Raw genomic sequence first — 15588 nt, forward strand, 5'->3', positions numbered from 1 at the left:
AAGGGTTGTAGCTTTCCCCTTTCCAGGTCCTATTCTGCATATATTAAGCAGAACTGGGAATTCTTCCATGCACAACACAGAATTATACAATAGCTATGAGCTTGCCGAGCAAACCAGAACACTTATCAATATTTCAAAATATATTCCACTATAAATCTTTTGGAAGAGTAGAGAAAAAACACATGGCATAAAGTTTAAAAACTTTAAAGGCAAACATTCAGCCCAAGAGAATGTTTTGTGTGAACGATACATGTTCAAGATTAGACACCAAGGGGAAAGTAATCCATTGATCAATACACAATATCAATAACTCAGCTCAGTTGAAACCTGTGAATTAGCATAATTAAAAGATGAGCTGATTAAAGATAGAATCATCTCACGCTTAAAATTATTCTGTCATGACAGCCGGACAGCAAATAGAAGAAAATGTGACTCTTGAAGAATTTAAAAACGTGTGCAGAAGCTTTGAACTTGTAAATCAACAATGTATAAATAGGAGGTCAGGTCTGTTTGTTCATTACATTGAAACGCACCCTGCACCTCACACTTGCATCAATATGGAAACAAAAAACAGTATCCACAGAAGAGCCAACAGAAATATCAAGCTCAAAGGACAAGCTGAAAATATCATGGAGGTTATTACATAAAACAAAAGAAATCATGTCCAGTTAGGAATAAAAGGGTGTTTTAATGGCAGACATTGAACCACTTTGCATGAGTATTTAGCTCGGGAGCAAACAAACAATCATATAAAGATGATAAAGACGATTGACGTAAAGATGTCAGACAATGATTTGGATGAATTAAGTGAGGTACTAGAAAGATGTCAGATGAAGATTTGGTTGATTCAATCTACACCTTAAAGTAGGTTGGCAATGTTGAACTTAAAGAAAAATGATTTGTAACTGGATACAACAAAATGAGAGCACCACGTGAACATGAACTATCAAATAGACACTGACATGTCCTGCAACATTATGAACTGCACATTCCAGTGTAAAGTTATGCTAAATGGCAATCTAAAAGTGAAACCCTTGCTGGTAAAACTGAGGCTCTGTGATGGAGGATACTGAACCCAAGAGGAGAAATTAGCCTTTGAACTCAATGGCAAGTCTAAAGATCTTGAATTCCAGGTACCAAACACAATGTGAAGCCACTCATTTCATTTTGGTGCAGGTGAAATGGACTAAAAGGATTTTATCAAGAAGCTTTTGGAGAGACAGGCATGAAGTTGGGAAGCAACATGTTTGGTAACATTTGAAAGTTAAGGTGGGGGGGGGAAATGGGGTGGGGAATGAAAGATAAGCTAGGAGTTAGAGGGAAATGTCTTTGAAACAAAATGATCCATGAGGTATTTACTTGGTTTTGAGACGACGTGGAGGTGAGGTTTGAAGGGGTTATAGTAAGGAGAGACAGAACTTGTGAGGTGTGGTTGGTAATAGAAATGAAGAAATGAGCACAGATACCTTGACCAAAGCCTTCGTAGTGCATAGGGCATGAAGGATAGTATGGCAAAGGGTCAGTTGTGGAAATGTGTGGTGAAGTTTATATGAAGGACGATTGACATTCAGAACATAATAAAAAGGAACAAGCAAAGTGTTAACGACTCCGATGGGAGGAGTGTTCTGGGACTCCAAAAGCCATACCAAAATGTGTTAATTAATCACTAAACTTGTCAAAATGTTTCTCTTTGTTACATTATCTACAAGTAGAAACATTCCCAATGTTTCTTCAGTAAATTCAAAAATAACTAATTTCCTATTAGTTAGCACTGCTGCCTCACAGCGCCAGAGACCCGGGTTCAATTCCCGCCTGAGGCGACTGACTGTGTGGAGTTTGCACATTCTCCCCGTGTCTGCGTGGGTTTCCTCCGGGTGCTCCGGTTTCCTCCCACAGTCCAAAGATATGCAGGTCAGGTGAATTGGCCAGGCTAATTTGCACGTAGTGTTAGGTAAGGGGTAGATGTAGGGGTATGAGTGGGTTGCACTTCGGTGGGGCGGTGTGGACTTGTTGGGCCGAAGGGCCTGTTTCCACACTGTAAGTAATCTAATCTAATCTTATAAACAAACTCATTCGTTAGCCACGTGGCAAAACTAGTTATCAACTAAGCTACCGTGCAGAATTAAACTGTATCCCTTTAATCACAAATGCACACATTCATACACAGATAAGACAACACAGCTCTGCATCAATATCGTTGCTTTGTAAATAAGTAGGCCGAAGAAAGGATCAACACTCCTGTAAGTCAAGGGTATGGATTGAGAAGCTAGAATGGGCTGACTTCTCAGTTCTTTTGATTCTCTGTTGACAAGATCAAATTTCTGACAGTCACAGAATGATGACAGATCTTCAGCTGGATTTCAGATTCAGACAGGAAACAGGAGACCCTATATTTGAAAGTTTAATCATGTTTTCATACTACTTTATTGAGACCACAAGCTGGTGGTTTTGCCTTAAAATCTGTGTATCTTACTGACAGAGAGAGAAAGATAGCTGCTTTTTGCTGCAAACATCTTCAACAACTCACAGCATGTCAATCTTGCAACTTGCTAGGCCACTAAAAGCACAGATCCTAGGGTTTTTCTAAGTCTGTTTGTCTAGCAATTACTGGTCATAAAATTCACCTCTTATCTCTCTGAAAAATATTCACTGAACTTTCTCACAAAATTACTTGTTTTAGAGTAAATAGCAGATGATATTTAGTTCTCTTTGAACTATTGACATTTTGTTTCCAAGAAATCACATGATAAAGTCTCTTCAGCCCAGTTAAAGTTTCATATTGCAGTTTCTCAGTCCATAAATATATACACATTCCTAACAACATCTGACACTTTGAACATCCTTTTCCGTCAAATATTATAGAAGTTTATCCACTTCATTCTACCTTCCACTACTATCCATAGACTTTGTCATTCTTTCTGTGTGCAAACATTTAGTCAGTTCAGTTATAACGTGGTAGTTCCATTTTCGTGCAATCCTGTTATAAGAAAATTGCATAATAGCAGCACCATTTAAACTAATGGGGCCAGAATCAACACATGCTTTAAAAGATCCTGCTTTAGGAACAATGTCCCCAATTCATCAATCGTGTTATAACAAATTTGCATTAATGAAACACACGTTATAGCAGATTGACCTGTACTGATCCCCATCTTGAATAAATTCACCATCTCATATTCTCTGGGCTAGAGAATTCAAAACTATTCACAATTTATAGTAATGACTTACTGATAGCACAAAGATGGGTAGGAAAGTATGTTGTGAGGAAAACACAAAAGTTATATGCAGGTTAAGAGAGTGGCTAACGATGTGGCTAACGATGAGTATAGTGTGGGAAAATGTGAATTTGTCCATTTTTCCAGGAAATATAGAAAGAGACATATTATCTAAATGGTGAGTAACTGCAGAGCTTTGAAGTACAGAGGAATCTGAGTGGCCTCGTGCATGAATTGCAAAAGATTAGAATATAGGTCCAGCAAGTAATTAGGAAAGCTCATAGAATATTGTCATTTATAGTGAGCGGAACTGAACACAAAAGTAGGCAGCTTATGCTTCAGTTAGGCAGGGCACTGGTCAGACTTCATCAGGAGTACTGTTCACAATACTGGTGATTTACATCCTTCCTTATTTAAGGAAGGATGTAAATGCATTGGAGATAATTTAGAGGTTTACTAGTCTAATACTTGGAATCAGCAGCTTGTCTTATGAGGAGAAGTTAGTCAGGATAGGGCAGAGTGGAATGTAGAGAGTAAGAGGTGACTTGATTGAAACATAAAATCCTGAGGGGTCTTGACAGGATAATTATGGAGAGAAAGTTTCCTCTTATGTAAAAATCTAGAACGAGAGGTTATGATTTTAAAACCTGTGGTTGCCCATTTAAAGCAGAGATAAGGGGAAATTTTGTCTCTCAGAAGGCTGCGCACCTTTTGAACTGTCTCCCTGCAATGCTGGTGGTAGCAAAGTCCTTGAATATTTTTAAGATTGAGGTGGATAAATTCTTGTTAAACAAGGGGGTGAAGTTTACCAGGGAATGTGGGTTTGAAGTTAGAATCAGATCTGCCATGATCTTACTGAATAGTGGAGCAGGCTTGAGGGGCTGAATGACCCCTTGTGCTCATGATTCATACATTCATATTTTGAACATTCAACTCTTGGAATGAAGAACTTTGTCCTCATCTCAGTTCAAAATTATATATTAAATTCTATGACTGTGACCTTGTGTTTCAGACTCCCCTACCAAGACAGTGAAGAAGTCAAAGGAGAAATTCTCAAGCAGCATTGGACCTAATGGATTAGTCATTTAAATCCATGATGAATTGCATGTAGGCATTGATGACTTGGCTTTGTTACTTTTTCTGCACCCTGGTTCACAGATGTACCCAATGTGATAAAATTTGGCACTCATTTCCAATCAAGGTTTTTGATCTCAGTATAGCTAAGAGCAAGTTTCATAAATCATGTAAACATAAACATATTTAGCATAATATATATTCAAGGAGACAGAAGAAAATGAACAAAAATAAAATAATGTCAGATTTAAACAAAACAGAAAATAATTTGAATTGCTGTTGTTTTATATTTTTCACTCCATTTGTACCGTTGCCTGTTAAATTCCTTTTTCTTTAAATTCTTATCCAATTCTCTTTTGAAAACTATGATTAGATACACTCAGACACAGTTTGCCATAGATCTAAACCACATGCTGGGCAAAAAGCATTTCCCAAAGGCGCCATTGATTCTTTTGTTATTCACCTTGCATCAGTATTCTGTAACTCTTAAGCCTTCTGCTAATGGGAACAATTTTTCTCTCTACATATTGTGTCGAGACTCCGCATGATTTTGAACATTTTTGTCAAATCTCCTCTCAATCTTCTCCAAGCAGACAAATCTCCAGCTATCTGTGTAACTCAAAAACCTCATTCTTGGTGCTGTTCTCCTAAATCTCCACAGCATCCTCTCTAAAGCATTCACATCTTTCCTAAAGTGTGCTGCCCAGAATTGAATGCAATCCTTCAACTGGGGCCAAACCAGTTATGAAGAATCATAACCGCCTTGTTTTGGGACTCATGTCTCTGCCGAGGATTCCATATATCATAAAATTTGCTTTCACAATTTGTCCTGTCACCTTCAAATGATTAATGAACATGCTCCCCAGATTTTTCCATTCCTATGCTGTTTTAGAATTATGTATTGTTTACAGTATTTTGCCATTCCTCATTTTTCCTCTCAGAATGGTTTACTTCATTTAGTTAAATTTTACCTGCTACATATCTGCCCATTCCACCAACCCATATTTCCGGGAAAATCATGGCTATCTAGCTAATAGTTCACAATATTAACAAGTTCTGTTGTATGTCATCTGCAAATTTGAAATTGTGTCTTTTTCACAAGTCTAGCTCATTAAATGTAGGGAAAAAAGCAACGGTCCTAGTGCTGGTTTTTAGGGAACATCACAGTACAACTTACTGTAGTTTGATAAATAAGTATTCACCAGCACTTTGTTTCATGACATTCATCCAACAACATATCCATACTGACATTGCTCTGTTTATTCATGGGCTTCAACTTTCTCGCAAGCCTTGCATGCAGCTCTTTATCAAACACCTTTTGGAAGTCATGTTCACCACATCAGCAGCGTTACTCTCTTAAACTCTCTGATCTCATTTAAAAAAAACAATCACAAGTCAGGTGAGTTAAAGACAAATTTTCCTTTAACAAATCCATTTTGGCTTTCCTCAAGTAACTCATACTTATTCAAGATGACTGTTAATTTTGACCTAGGTTATTGTTTTGAAAAGCTTTTCTAACAATAGAATTAAACTGACTCACCTGCAGTTGTTGAATTTATCCTTATACTCTTTCATGAATGTAAGTATAACATTTGCAATTCACAGTCCTATCCCTGTATCTAAGGAAGATTGGAAGATTATGGCCTGTACCAGAACAATTTCATTCACTACCTCTCAGCCCCCTCAGATGCAACCATCCAGACTGGAAGCTTACCAATTTTAGTAGAACTAGCCTTTCTACTATCTCCTCTTTTTCAATGCTTAGCCAACCCAGTCTCTCAACTATTTCCTCTTTACTTTCAGGGCAACTTCTTTATTGGTAAAGAAAGATGTAAAGTACACATTCAGCATCCCAGCCATGCATTTTGCATCTATGGTTTGATCTACTTTATGGTCTCCAGTCTGCCCCAATCTCCCCTTTTATTATTTATAGGTATGTTTATATGCCTAACCGTCGGCCTGTTCTCTTGCTCTCTCTTTGCCATCCTTATTTCATTTTGCATATTCACTCTGAAGTTTTTATTGTATTGTCTGGTCATTATCCATATTATTAACCTAATATTTGTCAGACTCATCCCTTATCTGCTTTATCATATTTTTTAACTTTCTTGTCATTGGGGTGCTCTATCCTTTAAAAAGTTCCAACTTTTCTCCCTAATGGGAATGTAATTTGACAGTAAAGGAATAATATCTTCTTTAAACGGAATGGGACGATTGGACGCAGCCATTTGGGCGCCGGCGTTTTGGCACGGCCATTTGGGCACCAGCACATTTGGCGACGGACGTTTGGTGCTAGGAAAAAAATGTTGATTGATTCATCATCATTCAAAGGTAGAACTTTACAAACTAGTTAACCCCAATTTAGCTAAATGTTTTTTGCATATTTTGAGCTAAATGAAAAAAAAATCCTTTTATTTGAACATCAGGGAATATGTCCTTCATAGCACTGTGTGCAGCTTGTTCAAAATTGCAGATGATTGAAGTGTGTTTCAAATTGGGTTCCATTTCTTTCAATAACTCAAAGATTCCCACATATGTGGTGTGTTGCTTGTTGGGCAAGAGCATACATTATAGGGTGAACACCTCCGTGCTTTTTTGCTAGAATTACATAAATCTGAGGAAAGAGGCTGGGAGCAATACTGAGTGTGCCATCGGCAAACCACATATCAGATGTCACTAAGTGTTGAAGCCAGCTCTGTCTTCCGAAGATTAATATCCGGTCGGGACCTGGTCCGCTATCACACAGTAAAATATTTTCTTCTACACCTGGTTGAGGGACATATATTCTGTAGCATTCTGGCACAAATGTTGCAAATCAGTTGGATTGGTGGGGGCGTTCATCACTGAATTACGCTTTCTGCATATTATTTTCCTCAAAGCAGACATACTAATGATGGCTAGTCAACCCTGATTCATCAACTTCACCAACACATTCCACCCTGACCTTAAATTTACCTGGACCATCTCTGACACTTCCCTCCCCTTCCTGGACCTCTCCATCTCCATCAGTGACGACCGACTTGACACTGACGTTTTCTACAAACCCACCGACTCCCACAGCTACCTGGATTACACCTCTTCCCACCCTATCTCTTGCAAAAATGCCATCCCGTATTCCCAATTCCTCCGCCTCCGCCGTATCTGCTCCCAGGAGGAGCAGTTCCACCATAGAACACACCAGATGGCCTCCTTCTTTAGAGACCGCAATTTCCCTTCCCACGTGGTTAAAGATGCCCTCCAACGCATCTCGTCCACATCCCGCATCTCCGCCCTCAGACCCAACCCCTCCAACCGCAACAAGGACACCCCTGGTGCTCACCTTCCACCCTACCAACCTTTGCATAAACCAAATCATCCGCCACCTCCAAACAGACCCCACCATCAGGGATATATTTCCCTCCCCACCCCTCTCCGCCTTCCGCAAAGACCGTTCCCTCCGTGACTACCTGGTCAGGTCCACGTCCCCCTACAACCCACCCTCCCATCCTGGCACTTTCCCCTGCCACCGCGGGAACTGTAAAACCTGTGCCCACACCTCCTCCCTCACCTCCATCCAAGGCCCTAAAGGAGCCTTCCACATCCATCAAAGTTTTACCTGCACATCCACTAATATCATTTATTGTATCCGTTGCTCCCGATGTGGTCTCCTCTACATTGGGGAGACTGGGCGCCTCCTAGCAGAGTGCTTTAGGGAACATCTCCGAGACACTCGCACTAAGCAACCAAACCGCCCCGTGGCTCAACATTTCAACTCCCCCTCCCACTCTGCCAGGATATGGAGGTGCTGGGCCTCCTCAACCGCCGCTCCCTCACCACCAGACGCATGGAAGAAGAACGCCTCATCTTCCGCCTCGGAACACTTCAACCCCAGGGCATCAATGTGGATTTCAACAGCTTCCTCATTTCCTCTTCCCCCACCTCATCCTAGTTTCTAACCTCCAGCAACACGATCCCCTTGACTTGTCCAGACTTGTCCGACCTGCCCAGCTCCTTTTCCATCTATCCACTCCACCCTCTCCTCCCTGACCTATCACCTTCATCTCCTCCCCCACTGACCTATTGTACTCTATGCTACTCTATCCCCACCCCCACCCTCCTCTAGCTTATCTCTCCACGCTTCAGGCTCTCTGCCTTTATTCCTGATGAAGGGCTTTTGCCTGAAACGTCGATTTTGCCTGTCCTCGGATGCTGCCTGAATTGCTGTGCTCTTCCAGCACCACTGATCCAGAACCTAGCTTGGGATACGTCTGTCAAATATTCATTAACAACTACAGTCTCCTCTGCTCTCTTTTTTATTTTAGTTTTCGCAAGTGTAGCCTCTAATTGTGCAGCAGAAGCTTCATGCGAATGGCTGTTCAGCTCCCTCACCACCTCTTCAGCTTTAGTATGGAGCCGTGCTTTGCACCGATGTTTTTGCTCACAATGCCAAAATTTCAAGTCGCTGTCAATTTTGCTTGTTTTGTCAAAGATGTCGAGGAATCCATATGTGCAAATTTTTCTTTATCACGTTTTGTTAATACCTCCTCAGCCATCATATGGATAAAACGATTAAAAAAAAATGGCAAAAGAATGAAACACTTGTGGCAGCACACCCGCAGTTAACTCAACTGAGGCTAAGGACTAACTGTAGCCTGAGCAAACAGCTAAACGAGGAGAGAGCTAGTTTTCCTGTTTTCAAATATGTACTAGCTCAATTTATACAAAGGAATACAAAGGAAGTGCAAACAACAACATACCTATTGGTCTTTTTGAGGCTGCATGCTCAACTGCTATATACAAAACACTTAGGACAAAAAAAGCTTGCAATTATATGTTCATATGTACAAGTAGTATATTTATGTTGAAATTAAACTTATTTACACCATTTGATAAACATGCGTGGTTATTCAACACAACAGATGGCTAATATAACAGATATATTGTAATTTTGTTACACTAAAGCTGTCCATACTGACAGATTTACAAATAAAGAAATGTTCTTAGTGCCAAAACTTCCAACGCCAAATGGGCTGACGCCAAATAGGTTTGGCGCCCAAACGGCCATTTCAAAATGCCGGTGCCCAAACGGCTGCGCCAAAACGTACCAAACTCTTCTTTAAAAGCAGCTATTATTCTTCAGTTTCCTCTGGCATCCTTGAGTCCAATTTATGCAGCCAGTTCTGATAACCCTCCTTCATTAAGCCTTTCTTCTCTAAACTGCTAATTGAAATGCTACCTCTATCTCAGATGTGTTGAATATTTCTCGTATTTTGTGTTTAAGTAAATTGATTGAATCTTGTGATAAGGTAACATTGTGAATTTATGACATGGTTAATGTGGTATACATGGGTTCTAAAAACTTCTGATAAAATGAAACATAGTTGATTGATGATTGATTAATGTTGTCACATGAATCAAGATACAGTGAAAAGTGTTGTTTTGCATGCTATACTGCAGATTGTACCACACAAAGTGCATCAGGGTAACAGAACAGAGTGCCACATACAATGTTACAGCTACACAGAAGGTGCAGAGAGAGGGAGATCAGAATTAACATTTGAGAGGAACATTCAAAAGTCTCATAACAATGGGGAAGAAGATGTTCTTGAATCTATTTGTACATGTATTCAAACCTTTATATCTTCCGCCCAATGAAAGAGAGTGAAAGAGAATATAAATGGGCATGAAAGGATAGATGGAATCAATGGATGGAAGGCTGGTTTGCATGATGGACTGGGCTGTGTTCATGACTCTCTGTAGTTTCTTGGCTTGCCAGCAATGTTGAATTTCGAGGAATAAAACAGCTCCGGTAAAAAGAAATGACACAGTAAATTACCTGCTACACTGGGTCCTAAGCAGACCCTCTGCAAAAATACACTAAACTGCAAGCTACCTGCTCTACAGGGTCCGAGGAAGGATCACTTAACTGGAAGCAGTCACAATCCACTCCACCAGATCACTGGCCCATTCAAATGTAAGACACCTGAGAGGAAGCAGGGTAAGCATGCTGGCCTGCTAGTAAGATTGAGACTACGCAGTTTCAAGACCCTCTCCTTCCTAGCTTACTCGTAGCAAATGTACAATCTCTGGAGAACAAGATGGACAAACTCAGATCATGACTCAGATTCCAGCATGAACTGCAGGACTGCTGTGCACTCTGCTTCACAGACACTTGGCTCAACCCATCCATTCCCGACTGTGCACTTCAGGCTGATGGTTTTTCTATCCATTGTATGGACCGGACAGCGTCCTAGGGTAAGACAAAAGGTGGAGGGGTTTGCTTTTTAATCAACAACTTGTGGTGCATGGACATTGCAACCGTGGGCAGCCATTGTTCCCCAAACCTTGAATTCCTCACCATCAAATGCAGCCCCTTCTATCTACCACAGAAATTTACTGTTGCTATACTAACTGCTGTGTACATACTGCCACAAGCAAAGGTTGAGGGAGCTCTACTAACACCCTGGAGACAGAACACCCCGAGATCCTGTTTATTGTAACTGGCGACTTCAATCAATCCAATCTAAGGAAGGTGTTGCCCAAGTACCAGCAGAACATTAACTGCCCCCCCAGGAGCCCGAACATTTTAAAGCACTGCTTCACCACTGTGAATGATGCATATCACTCCATCCCCACCCTCATTTCGGAACTCCAACCACAATGCAGAGTTTCTTTGCCCTGCTAACAGGCAAAAACTCAGGCAGGAGACCACCTCGTGGATACATGTTCAGTGCTGGTCGGAGGAGGCAGAGGATCAACTCCGGTGCTGTCTGGAATTGGCTGATTGGGCCATGTTCAAACAGTCCACAGGTACCTTGGAAGAGTACGCCATCAACGTCACAAACTTTATCAGCAAGTTTGTGGAAGACTGCATACTGAGGAAGTCAATTCTGGAGTTCCCCAACAGGAAACCCTGGATGAATTAGGACATACAGAACCTGCTAAAAACCAGATGCGAGGCCTTCAGATCAGAAGACCCACTCAAATATAAGGAATCTAAGTATGACCTTCGCAGATCCATTAAGACAGCCAAGGACAAATACCGATCCAAACTAGAGACCCAGACAGACACCCGGTGACTATGGCAAGGACTGAATGACATCACATGTTCTAAAAAGAGACAGCACAAGATAGCAGATGATGACAATTCCCTCCCAGATCATCTCAACGCCTTCTATACTCGCTTTGAGCAGAATTTTGGCAGAGAGGTAACACCTATTCCGACAAGTCCTGACGAACCTATTCCGACAAGTCCTGACGAACCTATTCCAATAGTCACTGCATCAGAGGTCAGATCAGTTTTCCTTCATGTGAATCCAAGGAAAGCAATGGGACCAGACAAAGTACCAGGTCATGCACACAGAGCATGCGCAGATCAACTGGCAGAGGTCTTCTCTGACATCTTCAACCTCTCCCTGCAGCAGGCCACTTTCTCTGCCTGTTTCAGGAGGGCCAACATCATCCCGGTGCCTAAGAAGGGTCATACAGCAGGTCTCAATGACTACCGCCCAGTGGCTCTAACTTTGGTGGTCATGAAGTGCTTTCAAAGGCTAGTAATGGCATTAGCTGAAAATGTGTTGCTGGAAAAGCGCAGGAGGTCAGGCAGCATCCAAGGAACAGGAGAATCGACGTTTCGGGCATAAGCCCTTCTTCAGGAATGAGGAAAGTGTGTCCAGCAGGCTAAGATAAAAGGTAGGGAGGAGGGACTTGGGGGAGGGGCTTTGGAAATGCGATAGGTGGAGGGAGGTCAAGGTGAGGGTGATAGACCGGAGTGGGGTGGGGGGCGGAGAAGTCAGGAAGATGATTGCAGGTTAGGAAGGCGGAGCTGAGTTCGAGGAATTTGACTGAGACAAGGTGGGGGGAGGGGAAATGAGGAAACTGGAGAAATCTGAGTTCATCCCTTGTGGTTGGAGGGTTCCAGGCAGAAGATGAGGCGCTCTTCCTCCAACCGTCGTGTTGCCATGGTCTGGCGATGGAGGAGTCCAAGGATCTGCATGTCCTTGGTGGAGTGGGAGGGGGAGTTAAAGTGTTGGGCTACGGGGTGGTTGGGTTGGTTGGTCCGGGTGTCCCAGAGGTGTTCTCTGAAACATTCCGCAAGTAGGCGGCCTGTCTCCCCAATATAGAGGAGGCCACATCGGGTGCAGCGGATGCAATAAATGATGTGTGTGGAGGTGCAGGTGAATTTGTGGCAGATATGGAAGTGTCCCTTGGGGCCTTGGAGGGAAGTAAGGGGGGAGGTGTGGGCGCAAGTTTTGCATTTCTTGCGGTTGCAGGGGAAGATGCCGGGAGTGGAGGTTGGGTTGGTGGGGGGTGTGGACCTGACGAGGGAGTCACGGAGGGAGTGGTCTTTTCGGAACGCTGATAGGGGAGGGGAGGGAAATGGCATTAGTCAACTCCAGCTTCACCACTACTCTTGACCCACTCCAATTGGCCTACCTGACCAACAGATCCACGTCAGATGCCATATCATTTGCCCTTCACTCCTTCCAAGAACATCTTGACACCAAGAACAACTATGTAAGAATCCTACTCATTGACTACACTTCAGCCTTCAACACTATTATCCCCTCGAAACTGATTACTAAACTTAGTGATCTTGGACTAAGCCCTACTCTCTGCAACTGGATCCTCAGTTTCCTGACCCACAGGCCACAATCAGTGAAGATTGGGGACAATATTTCATCCTAACAGTCAACACTGGAGTCCCCCCAGGGGTGCATACTGAGCGCCCTACTGTACTCACTGTATACCCTTGACTGCATCGCCAAATACCAGACATGTTTTGCTGATGACACCACTATAGTCGGTCGAATCTCAGATGGCAATGAAACAGACTACTGACGGGATGTGGAAGACATTGAAAAATGGTGCATTGAGAACAACCTAGCTCTCAATACTGGCAAAACTAAGAAACTCATTCTTGACTTTTGGTGGGATGTTACTCATGCCCCCCTACACATTAATAGCAGAGAGGTAGAATGAGTGGAGAGTGTCAAGCTCCTGGGAGTGGTCATCAACAACAACCTTTCTTAGACTCTTCATGTGGACGCACTGGTTACAAAGGCCCTCTTCCTCAGGCAGCTGAGAAAATTTGGCATGATGGTGAATACCCTTGCCAACGTTCATAGGTGTACCATCGAGAATATTCCGTCTCGTTGTATCACGACCTGATATGGCAACTGTACCATTCAAGATCAGAGACGGTTACAGAGAGTGGTGAACTCGGCCTGGATAATCACAAAGGCCAATCTCCCATCTATAGAATCCATCTACATGGCTGTCTGTCAAGGAAAGACTGCCAGCATTCTCAAAGATCCATACCACCCTGACAATGCTTTTCTACAACCTCTACCACTGGGGAGAAGGTACAGAAGCCTGAACACGCACCAGCGAGTTTCAAAACAGTTTCTACCCTACTATTGTTAGAATACTGAATGGACTTACAAACTCTTAGCATTTGCCAGTACCTGTGTTTTGGTTTTTGCCACTGTTTACCTATTATTTACTTATCTAGGCTATTTACGTATGCAATCTGTCTGTATTGCTCGCAAGACAAAGCTTTTCACTGTGCCTTGGTACGTGTGACAATAAATTCAATTCAATTCAAATACAAAATTGGCTAAGTGACAGGAAACACAGCAATGGCAAAATTTTTTGGACCAGAAGAATATCTAAGTAGTGGGATTAATGAGAGATTAATATTAGAACCACTTTTTAATCTATATGAAAATTTATGGTTGGACAAAACTTGAAAGCATTGTGAGGAAGCTATGTTCTTTTGAAGAGAACTTAGGCATTTTAGTTAAATTGATAGACACGTGGTAGATTACATTTAATGTGAAGCAGTGTGAAATGATTAATTTTGGGAGGAAGAATGAAAGTGGCAATACAAAAAAGGATACTAAAGAGGTGCAGGAGGAGGACCTATGGTTGTATGGGTACAAATTGACAAAGGTGACGGGTAGGTAGAGAAAGAGCTGAAAAGGCTCTTTATAAATACCATGTTTGAGTATGTAAACAAGAAAGTTATGTTGAACTTTCATAAATCAGCATCAACAGGAATACTGGAATCAATCACGTGGACCACACCTCGAAAAGAATGTGAATCACACCTCGTAAAGAACGTGAATACATTCAAAGGTGCAGGAAAGATTTCCAAGATTAACTTCAGAGCTGAGAGACCTAGCATTCCTGAGATTGGAAAATGTGGGGCTGTTCCTCTTGTAGAAGGTTGAGAATAAATTTGCTTGTGTGAAAATTTATGAGCAGATGGAGAATGGTATGCATCAGATCAGTTAAAAATCAGCTCAATGTGAAAAGCAAAACAATTAAAGTCAACATGAGGAAAATGTTGATATTAAGTTATTCGGATCTGGAATGCACCCGTCTGAGATTGTGGTGGAAGCAGGTTCAATCTTGGCCTTCAAAAAGGAACTGGAAATTATCTGGAGACAACTATTGCAGTGCAATGGGGTAAAAGTGGATTGAAACAAGTGATCTTGTACAACCAGTATAAAAAAAGTCTCTTCTTTCCTGTGACTATTCTGTTTTTAAAGTTTGTCAGCACTGGAATCAAAGCACTTCATTTTAGTGGTAATAATATAGTGGTACATCACATCGAAATATAAATATGGTAAAAGTCAGGGGTAATAAAGAGTTTTGGAGCAAGTGCGGTAGGATTGTGAGAAAGAGCCTTCAATGCACGAATGAAAATAATAGCAATCCAAATGTCAGAGTCAACTCGGGTTTTTGAAAGGGAACTAGATCATTATTTTAAAATTGTATGGCGACACAGAACAGGCTGGGGAGTGGCACTGGGTGAATTACTCCTTCTGAAGACATTCTTCAGCACAGGCATGACTGGTCGAATAATCTCCTGTGCTGTTACCATTCTACGTTACCAGCGTTATTTCAAGCTTCAGCACATTAACATTGCTCTATTCTCAATGGTTCCATTCGACGGTCACTGAACTAAACGGAAACCATTACTGGACCGGTAGCCTCTTATCGTCACTGACGTGGGCCAGATGTCTAAGCGCGCTGCATGCTGGGAGTTGTGGTTCTTTTCTGCCGGGTTGCCACAGCGACCAATAGGGAGGAAAACTACAATTCCCGACAGTGAATCTGATGCGGAGGCCCGCCAGGCCAGCAACTGCCTACAACCTAACATGCTGACCGATTAGGCCAGCCCCCCGGTTCCACGTCTATTGGCTAACTCTTTCATCCTCTCCTCAGTTCGGTTTTCCTATTGGTACGGGATGTTGTCAGTTAATGGACGCAGCAGCGAGTTCCGGTGTGAGAACAGGTTAGGTTGGTGAAG

This window comes from Chiloscyllium plagiosum, unplaced genomic scaffold, assembly GCF_037043375.1.
Source record: "Chiloscyllium plagiosum isolate Xiang-an unplaced genomic scaffold, Cpla_swu_hap1 HiC_scaffold_30, whole genome shotgun sequence".
In the NCBI taxonomy this organism is placed as follows: domain Eukaryota; kingdom Metazoa; phylum Chordata; class Chondrichthyes; order Orectolobiformes; family Hemiscylliidae; genus Chiloscyllium; species Chiloscyllium plagiosum.